Raw genomic sequence first — 11,380 nt, forward strand, 5'->3', positions numbered from 1 at the left:
TCGTGTTTACGCAGCGCTCGGCGTCTCACCGGTGGATGTAAATATCAGTTTATACAACAGCAGAACGCACAGACTGATTCATGAGCATCGCCAAAGGAACCGCTGGAGAGACGCTCCGCTCCGCTCCAGACTGCAGGAGGATGTACGGCGTTATTAACCATCCCCGAAACCATGTAAGGACCCTCAGACATTGATATCTTCATATGCACGTGAATCCTCTGCATTTGAAAGGCTTTCAGCGGGTGGACACACACGCGGCGCTGTGCGTCTTAACGCAGGACTGCTCTTTTGGACCCGTGCCACGGTTGTCTGCCTCCGTCCGTTTACCCAACCACACCTACCCGTTATATCCTCACCGAATTACAGCAGCGGCGCCCGCACACCGGATCCCGACAGATCCCGTCGCGAAAGGGACATTGTGTCTGCGTGAGCCGGTGGAAGAACGCGGATCCACTGCGCTATAAACGCCCGGTGCGCACCGGACCCGCTCAAAGACCCCCGTGTCGGACCGATATGTCAGCCCGGTGCGCGTGATCGCTTTGGAGGAGAGGCAGGTGAAATTATCAGCTTTGTCCCGCATCCTGCGCCAAGAAGGAACGCATCACCCTGAGGATTTAAACGCACCGACATCCAATTTACCAGGTGAGCCGCTCAGTCATATTAGCGATAGATGTAATGCACATTAGAGTCAGAAATTAACTTTTATTATTATTAGGTAAATTAATTCCAGTGGCATTTTGTCAGGATTTGAATGGCTGATTTAATCACAAACGCTTCATATTAGCTCTGCGGAGGCGCTGAAACCGTATGGTATCGAATGGTCGAAAAATATAAAATCAGAGGATGAATTACATATTTTTGCCCCCCAGACTATAAATATATATGGAGCATTTTTTTTCCCTAAACCCTTGTTAATTTCTGACCATGGTGCACATTTGATCTTGTAGAAGGTTCAAGTCATTGCATCCACCCTAGTCATAAAATCCCGGAGGAATATATGAAATAGCATTAACGTTTGGAACCAACCTTAATGGGATCCATCATCCAGTAAGAATCCTTTAAGAATCAAATCCAACTGGATGAACTGAAATTCCTCCAGGATTTTTTGGGATTAAACGATTCTACAATTCTACTTATTGTAATGGAATAATGTCTTGCTATTGGGCGGTTAAAGGAAATCACATGGAAGCTGAGAGTTTGTGAAAGATTTTCTTTACATTCCTTTTGATGAAGGCATTGGTTCTATTGGTGATGTAAAAGTCCTGTTAGGAAGCATGGCTTTCTGAAAGACTACCATAAATCCTTAAGATGGTAAATCAAGTATTAAGTCAATACATACATTCACCCTAGTCAAGGAGAAATAGGTACTGGATATATATATTTGGAATTGGAATTGGAATTTGAAACCAATTCTAATAGGATCCAGTAGGATTTCCAGGTGTTTTTTTATTCTTGAGGCTTATTGGATATTGTGTAATCTTTTTCAGAGCTTTATATGTCTTGTACTGAATGAATGTTTAAAGGAAATCACATGGATTCTTTTCGATTCTATTGATGGTCCGAAAGATCTAGTTTTTGTTTGTGTGATGTTTCATTTTGTAAAAAAGTTCCAATTAGAATTCTTTAGAATTGCTTTTAAATCATAATGGAATTCTGTTTGCATCCCTTTAGGAAATGTAACCAGGTGTAGCTGGTTGATAAGGCTCTTTTTCATCTCATTCAGGGCTTGTTGGCTCTCAGTAGCATGTCTCATAGGTCATGCATGCAAGATCCATATCTTGCAAAACTGTTTAGTTTGTAATTCGCTCACGTGCGGGGTGAGCGATCTGATGCGGTGTGGCTTTCATTGGTTCATCGTTCTATTGTTGTGAATGCATGCACACTTCAGGCTCGCTGATGCTTCATAATGCTGCGGCTCTTGCTGGTAATAAACAAACCTCTCCAGACTGAATGACTGCATGACTCCTCTGCATGACTGAAATGCAATCACCACCTGAATTTGACTTTTGTCCTTTGCGTTCTACATGTGATGATTGTTGGGTTTGTTGCTCTTGTAATTTTGCATAATTTATAAGCTTAGTTAAGAGGAACTGCTTCCCTTGCTTCCAAGGAAAACTAGCCATTTAAAAGGTAAATTTAACAAACTTTAAAATGCTTTTATGATGGTACCGTGGTACAGTGAGGCTGTCAGAAGGTAATACCATGGTATACACTGGAAATGTATATGACCACCCTCATACAAGAAGCTTTCAGAATCTGTCTTTTTAATGGATTTTTTTAAATGATGACAAATGGTGTCAAGTTAACACCTTTTGCAGTGTGTTTTTTTTGCGGCTAACAAAAAGGGTCAGTCCACTTACATTAGTTAATGCTTTATTTTATTTTATCCAAGACAACACACATTAATTATACATGGCAATATGCAAAATGTGCCAAAGATTTAGTCAAATTGGCTAATTTTCATCCGTAGTCCTTAGGCAGGTTGATTAGAAATCATGAATTAATGATAAACAATACTTTTTCTGCATTTATTAATAATGTTATTTTTTATATTTACTAATACATATTTAACATTTAAAGTTATAAAAGAACACATTCTGAATAAACAATTAGCAATAGTATAGTTCTAAATTAAAAATGACTGTTAATAAGAACTGTAAAAAGGTTTTTTTTCCATTAAGTTTCAGTTCATGCATTATCTAATATTTTGTAATGGTACAATAGAGTATGAGTTGTGTGCCAACTATTTTATATATATATACTGTATATGTGTGTGTGTATATATGTGACCCTGGACCACAAAACCAGTCTTAAGTCGCTGGGGGTATATTTGTAGCAATAGCCAAAAATACATTGTATGGGTCAAAATTATAGATTTTTCTTTTATGCCAAAAATGAACAATCCGAGGCATTTAACAAATATTATTATTATTATTAATTATTTTTAGTAATACTACAAAAAGGACTGAACCAGCTATATACAATATGCTGATGCTGGCTGAAACGACAAACAGGACCTAGAAGAAAACCGACACGTCTCTCCATGAGGCAGTATCTTCCTGAGAAAGACAGAATTGTCCTACACCAAGATGTTGTAAAAACTAGCTGGCCTGTAACTGCCTATTGTTTTTCTTTTTGCTGACGTGTTGTCTTTGCCCTCTTAGGCACTGCATGATTTATTTATATTATTTATTTATTTTTACCCATAGGTTCCATGACTTTGAAAAATAAATCATATGTAAGGACAGACTGGAGATGTGCAGCGGAGAACAGAATGTTTAGACGATAACATCTACAGATAACAGTGGAAACGTACACTAGCTGCATGTTGCACAGATGACGTGAGCTAAAATGTTTGTGTTTGAATACAGTGCACAATAAATAACAACTAGATTTATGCCTTTTGTTGCTTGTCTGTGCAAAACTCACCGCCTCGATGCTAAAGTGTTCTGGGTGCTTGCCAAGGTGTTGATATACAGTTACGAAAGTTGTGTCCCAAATGAAGCACTATACACTATGCACTTATACACTATACTTAGTGTACTCATATCTCATAAAATCGTAACTCCGATCATATAGAAAAGTAATAGCACACCACTTATAGCAAAATGAAGGGCTGCATGATAATGGTTACACTAATAATCACAATTATTTTGCTCAAAATGATTATTAATCACAATCATTTTCATTGTCCAAATTTCTTTTACATTTCATTAGAATTATTGCACTTTCACATAAACACAAATTAAGAAAATATTATTATATTATTATATTATATTCCCGATTATTTTATTTATTATGTACATTAATGCACTCTTTTCATTAAGAAAACTGGTATAACCTTTCTCTCAAAAGCTAAAACAGTGAAATTCCTAATATTGATTGTAGTAATTTTAAATTATGTTAATGCATTTCTTTTAAAACACTAAAAAAGTCTTTGCACTTATGCAACCTCTATGCTACCATACATTTATTCAACAACTACAATCGCAAACAATATAGTCGAGATTTATTTTTGTGTATATCGCAGATTTTGCAGACGATTATGCCTAAATAATTGAGAGAAGCAGAAATAATGATTACAATTAAAATGCGATTAATCGTGCAACAGTAATCGGTATCATTTATATCATAATGCATGACAAAGTTTAATACTCAGATTTGTAAGTTTTATTAAATCACTAACCCAATGGATGAGCAGTACTAGTGATAGTTCCCTCTAACACGTACCACTAATGTAATTAACTTGGAATTGGAATCTACACCAAATATAATTTTTGCGTTCCCATTTGCCCCAATAGCAACAGAAAACATCCACAACAGTATTTCTATGACTTTTCAGAAGAGAGATTATTTTATATATATTATTATATTATTTTTTTTTCATATCAAGAGATTACATTGGTCAGAAGAGAGAAAGATGTCAGATTTACGGTCTCTTCCTCAGCAGTGTTAACTAGTTTTCTGCAATTTAATGCCAAGATCATAGACTGTATAAAAACATGGACGTAGTGTCCGTGACGTCACCCGTAGGTTTCTGAAAAGCGTTTTTGAAGCCTAAAGTAGGCGGAGCCGGCCGTCGCCATCTTGGCAGCGCGTCACCGCGCGTCACTCCCGGATAATCGAAAACAAGATACTATAGTGGCGTAAATGTACATTAATTTCTTTTTAAATGAAAATGTAAAAAATTTAAAGTAATTGTAGAAATGCGCCATCACGGTCTGTGAAAACTGTCCGTAGAGAGAAATAGAGTGAACGATGAACCCCAGAGAGAAGTTGGATGTGGTCTATATATAATTTTGAATCCAATTACATGTTTGCTGCTTGCCGATTGCGAGATGCTTTTTTAGAGTGATTGTTATTCACAAAACTGGAAACGATAACAAGATTTTCAGACAAAATGCTTCCTTTTTCAAGATCTTGGCTGATATTGACTGAATGTGTGTGTGTGTGTGTGTGTGTGTGTGTGTGTGTGCAAAAGAAAGACATAAAGATACACGGATTGAGCCAGAATTGCTTGAGAAGGATTGATAGTGCATTTGTGTAAGAGTTGTGTCAGTATCTATGTGTTTGTTGGACAGAAAGGGAGGGCAAACAGAGCAGGCCTCGATGTGTGTGAGAGTAAGACACTCTCACACACACACACACACATAGAAAGTGAGACAGGCCTTGACTCTCTCCGACTGACTAGCTTTGAATAGCCCCCCTGTTATCTCTGCAGTGCACGCAGACAGCAGCGCAGCAGGCCAGCCAGGCAGGTGCTGCACAAAAATAGCAGGTGTCTGTTCGGTTAATACACATCATCCCCCCTTCCCGTCTCTCCCGGGGGCCGAGCACCCATCACTGGGGTGCGGCAGCGTCAAGGAGGCCCACCTCCTCCTCATGCACCGCAAGCTCGAGTGACCAAGGGTGACGTCTCGCCGTTGTCCGCAACTTGTTGCGTGTGACGACCGGCCTTGTCCCCTTTCGTGGTCCGCGGACCGAAGGATTGCTCTCGTCTTTCAACAATAAGGGAGGATTTAGAGCTCGAGGTGTTATTGGGATGTGTGTGCATCTGTGTTTGTGTGTGTAACTCAGCCGGAGGGTGTATTTTTATTGCTTTTTCATCGCTCAGGAGAGTTAATTGAGTTCTCAGTTATGTGTCGTTTAGGTTTCAAGTAGCTTTTGAAAGGAATCCCAATAGAAGTAGACGCATATTAGATGTACTGTAATATTAATTGAGGTAGTATAGCTCAGATCATTTCATTGTTTTAATTGAGTTTTAATTGTTTAATCATCTCTTTTGAAAGTTTAGCCTATATGAGACCACCAAACCTTAATTTTCCTATTGAAAAAAAAAAAGAATTCTGGCTACATTTCTGCAAAATTACATTGAAAATTTTTTGGTGTAGATACAATGTTCACTCAGAAGTTGCTAGTAAATTTTACAATTAATTACAAAAAAAAAGCAAGTAATGCATTGTTATAAACAAAACTCCTTGACTGTTATTTTACTGGACTGCAAAGTTTTAAAGTAAATAGACCAAACTTTTTATGGTTTTTACTATGTTTAACTTATGTATTAATCTTGTATATTTTATATAGTTTTTTATTAATTGTACAACCTTTGTTATTCACTTTGTTCTCACTATGAAGATAGCCTTGCTGGCTGCTGACATGGCATTAAAAATAATAAGTTAATAAATAATGCACATTTCAAAACACTCAAAGTGAAATGTTCTGGGAGTGGCATTAAATGCGGGTTCAGTTTTTTCTGAAACAGGTGAACGTGAATCTGGCAGTGTTTTATGTTGTTTGTTTAGAAATTAAAAGTCTGGTCACTACAAGTTTTGAAAATAATGTATCACTTACACTAAACCCTAAACTAAACCTAACTTATAGTGTTAACAAAAACAAACTTAAGTTAAAACGCATTTGTTGAAGCAGCCATGTCATTTTTGTTTGCGTCTAGAAGTTTTTCAACTCTTTTTCGTGACTCGTGTTTCACTGGACGACTCGCAAATGCAATGCGTACCAGGTGAGCTACCTAGCAAGTTTACTATGTCAAAAAAGCCATACATATGGAGTTTATGTGACGCAAACATCAAAATGTATTACACAGAAAAAAAAAATGGTGTAGGATTTACTTTGAAACAATTTTCACTCACAGATTGCTTGTAAATGTCACAAATAATTACAAAGAAATGGCAAGTAGCACATTGAATTACATGTGAATTTTTGAAGGTGAAAGTTTGAAATAGTATTTTATTGTAAAGCATAGTCCAGTAACGTTCAAAGCAATTTTTTTAGTTTAATTTACAAATGTATAAAAAAAAGTTTTGAGGTGATAACAAAATATTGTGCAAGGAACCACGAGAAAATATGTCAACAGCCTTTCCCGTTATGATATTTTCTGTGAACAGGAATTGGAGTTGTTGGTGTTTTACTGCAACTAGTGTTCATTTCACCTGGAAACTGCAGTAAATTGCATGTATAGGTGTGTTTTTGAGGTTTTGCAGAAATGTAGATTGGAGAAGCAAACAAGATATTAATGAGATGTCATATGTGAATAGATTCCTCCTTCTGAAAACTTCAGTATTGCAGTTTGAAGTCTCCATTTGCTCTCCATTTAATCTCATTGCTGTCTAGCAGAAGTAGTAGGAGCAATATTAAAGGCATGTTTTTCTTTCTTATTGTAATTCATAGCTTTCTCCCTCTGAACACTTCAGTATTTTTTAAGTTGAAATAAAGTAAAACTGTTTTCTGTTCTACGCTAGTTATATTTTAGAAACTCTTGCTTTGGAATCCAATATGTTTCAGTGTCAGAGGCCAAGAATGGACTGATTTTAAATCATTAAGTATTGACAGACTGGAGTCACAGGGAGAGATACAGAATTATGGGAGTGCATCAAACACATTTAGAGAAAATTAATTTGGCAGTTTATTGATCCTCGAAGACTTCATTGTTCTCTCTACTTCCTTGAGATTGGTTAACTGCAAGGCAGCGATATTTTCCCTGACAAGAATTTAGGCGAGTAAACCATCCCCTGTTCTACAGCTTTGCATTCTTCTTCAAAATGCACAGGACATGTACACTTGTGTCCAGTGAGGCGCTGCCGCGCTTCACATCCAACTGATGTTCTTAAAACAGTATCCTACTCGCCAATACAGTTGAGAGGGCTTCAATGATCTCTACGTGCCGATTGAAAGTTCACATGGGTCACCTTGAGTCATCTGTGGCGCTAACAATGAGCTGAATGTGAGCGACACGGATAATTCAAGCCAGTCACCGAGTAAAACCATGATATCATAACAACAGAATGCAGGAATCCACAGAACTGGCTGTTAGCGGTTTCCTGACAGGAAATGAAAGATGTTAGTACATTTTTGAACAAATTAGGCTTGTGAATGACAAATGGATAATAAGACAGCCTTGGCCAGGACAGGTAACTATACCTTTGCATCTGCTGGATAGTTAAGTTTGTAGTTGATGGTTTTATATGGTTTCTAGTCATTAGCTGGTTTGGTGAAAGATGTTATCATTGCAAATGATCAGTGTTTTGTCTTGTTCTGTGGTAAAAGTAAGATCCTTATGTTCTGTCATCATTTACACAAATGAAGATATTTTGAAAAATGCAAATGTGTCTTTGTCCATACATTGCAAGTCAATGGTTTCTAAAGCTTTTTGAACACTAAATATTTAATGTATGCTCATAAAAGAATTATGTTCCGTTTCGGAACTATATGAAGGGGAGTAAATGATGACACAATTATTATTTTTGGGCATTCTATCTTTAAAAAAAAAAAAAAAATTTACTTGAAGCAAAATGTTGTAAAATAATGCAAGAAATATAGCATTATATAAAATATATAAATAAATATAGCATATATAAAACTTAGCGGGTAAGATCTTTCTATTCTGCTCACCAAGGCTGTATTTGTTTGATCAAAAATACAGTAAAAAAACAGTAATATTGTGAAATATTATTACAATTTAAAATAAGAGTTTTCTATTTTGATATATTTTAAAATGTAATTTATTCCTGTGATGCAAAGCTGAATTTTCAGCATCCTCACCTCAGTCTTCAGTGTCACATGATCCTTCAGAAATCAGTCTAATATGCGGATTTGCTGCTCAAGAAACATTTCTGATTATCAATGTTGAAAACAGTGCTTAAGGTTTTTTTTTTTTTTCAGGATTCTTTGACGAATTGAAAGTTCAAAAGAACAGCATTTATTTGAAATAGAATCATTTGAAACATTATACGTGTCTTTAATGTCTCTTTTGATAAATTTCACATCTCCATTCTGAATAAAAGTGGCAATTTCTTAAAAAAAACAAAACAAGTGTAAACCATGTATTTTTCCTTACTTCATTGATTTTACTACATTTATTGAGGCTTATGCATAAGCAACAATAAAAGCTATTTACCAATGGTGTAAGAAAACCATTCTCTGAAAATACAACACATCTTAATATGTCTTGAATTCATTTTTTTTTCTAGATGTGTGGGTTATATGACAGGCTATTAACACAGGAGATGAGAGGAAGCTCTTGAAACGTATCATGTTGTGAGCGATGTGTATTCCCCAAAGCCCCACCACATAAAAGAGGTCTGTGAAATCAAAAATAGACAACTGGTCATAAGGGGCTCATTTAAAAGCAGTTAACCACCAGTTAGCTCCTACATTTTTTAATCAGCGGTTAAACACACAATGTTCCAGAATTAGCCTCCCAAAACTCTCACAAACTCTTTATTTGTACTCCAGATAACCTTCACTGTAATGTCACCCTGTGGGTCTGTGTTTTTCATTGCTTAGTTCCAGAACCCACAATAATCTGCATTTAGCACATCTTAGCATTATGTACTATCATTTAGGAACATTGTGAGGGTTTTGCAGCGGTCTCATAATGTTTTGTGGTGAACAAGGAGACCGTAACAGCCTGTGTAACTCTCACCTCCCTCTTATTGGAATATAAATTCATGCCGTGCGGCTGGCGGGCGTTGGGTAAATAAATAAAATGCTGTTAAAAGTAACCGAGTGCTAGCACTGATGCGAAACGGAATATTACTCCCTCGCCCGACTTCCCAGCATGGCTCCATTGACATTGGCGTGTCCAAAACCAAGGTTTCAAATAGTTTTTTGGGGTTTCACCTATCAGGATGTTTCTTGGCTGTTCACATATGACTGTTCATACTGTGTGTGTGGCATTTCTGAATGGATTTCACTGCTAAAAAGTGGAATGGGATGATTTCATAGTCTATATTATGCATATTGAAATTTGCATTCATGCATTTTATTGAAATGCTTGGCAGGGGTTTGTTTATGGTGATGCTAACTGTAGATAGATGGAATGGGACACAAACAAGGCATCCTAAAGGGAAATAAATAGACAAAGAAAACAAATATTTATTTAAAGAATTTAGGAAAACAAAATATAAAAATGCTCGTTTTCAAAGGGGTCCAAACACATATCACAATTAGTGCTGTCAAACGATTAATCGCATCCAAAATAAAAGTTTTTGCTTACATCAAATGTTTGTGTGTACTGTGTATATTTATTTATTATGTGTCTATGTATATATCTATGTGTGTATGTATATTCCAGAAAAATTTTATGTTTTTATATGATCTAAATTATATGTTATTATAAAGATATACATACATACATGTAAATATATACATGTATGTGTGTGTATTTATATATACATTATGAATATACACAGTTCACACACACATATTATGTACACAAAAACTTTTATTTAAGATGTGATTAATCGCGATTAATCGTTTGACAGCACTAATCACAATCATTACAAAACAGAACAAAATAAAAAAATATATAATAATACTATCAACACATCAACAAACAGACAACAACTAGACAACAAACACAGTGACAATTAATACTTTGTAAGCATGAAACATGGAACTACAAAAATCATAGCTATAGATATAGATAGATCATCTGTAGATAGATTATATATGATTATACAACATTATATATGTATGAAAAAATATATAAATGTATAACGATTTTTATTATTATTATTTTATTGAGAATTAAAGGTGATAAATAGTTAATATAGTTAATTTATCTGTTTCTATGGAATTTTTAGTACGCACGTATCACTTTTTTAAATGTAAAAATTATATATCAATTTTTATTAATGTTTTTATTTAAAAAAAAATTATATATTTTTTTGTTTCAAATGAATTTCTACTACATACTCATCAACTTTTAGATGCAAAAATGATATACACATGTACATTAAAATTTTTATGAATTTTTATTTAAAATAAATAAATAAATGTTTAATTTATTTTGAAACTCTAGAGGAGACATGTGAGACTAATGGGCTTTTTTTAAAGAAAAAAAAATGGGAGATGCTGAAGACTTTGGCAGAAGTCTACATTTGCTCTCTTTTTACACTCATTCCTATTTATGAAATGCAGTTTGTGATTTTTATTTCTTATGGACCGTCAAAATGTTTAAATGTGAGACTGGGACAGTGTTCAATCATAGTATGCTATGATATGATGTGTTAATATTAAACATGGCACATGATTGGTTTCTCTGTCAAGTAATGTAAAGTTCCTAAACATATTGAGTTGTTTTCCCTGCAGTCGCTCGTGATCTGTTAATGCACGCTGAGAGGAGCTCCATCACCCAGTTATGACATGGACATGCGGAATGCTGGATGTCCCACCATGCTATTGTACAGCTTTTAGAAAGCGGATAATGCCCCTTTGAAAAGCGCCTGCAATGTGGCAGTATCTGCGAAGAAGTAGATCACACAAGCTCGGCTGGAGAGGGGCATCAATCCCCTGACCTGTTCCTCGAGACACCAGACATGCAGACGGCGGGGGGTTATTCTTCAGAGCGCACATGGCTGAG

At 35.7% G+C, this 11,380-nt stretch overlaps 1 protein-coding gene across 1 annotated transcript in view; it reads left to right on the top strand.

Annotated features, from left to right (window-relative positions):
- The window catches only part of LOC107713651 (semaphorin-6B-like), a 149,959-nt gene continuing 138,579 nt past the window's right edge, over positions 1-11,380 (top strand). The window contains exon 1 of the mRNA XM_016519227.1: positions 1-642. The gene's annotated coding sequence lies outside the window, so the exon portion shown is untranslated. The remainder of the gene's footprint in view (positions 643-11,380) is intronic.

Source organism: Sinocyclocheilus rhinocerous, unplaced genomic scaffold (genome assembly GCF_001515625.1).
Source record: "Sinocyclocheilus rhinocerous isolate Xijiao unplaced genomic scaffold, SAMN03320098_v1.1 scaffold898, whole genome shotgun sequence".
Lineage (NCBI taxonomy): Eukaryota > Metazoa > Chordata > Actinopteri > Cypriniformes > Cyprinidae > Sinocyclocheilus > Sinocyclocheilus rhinocerous.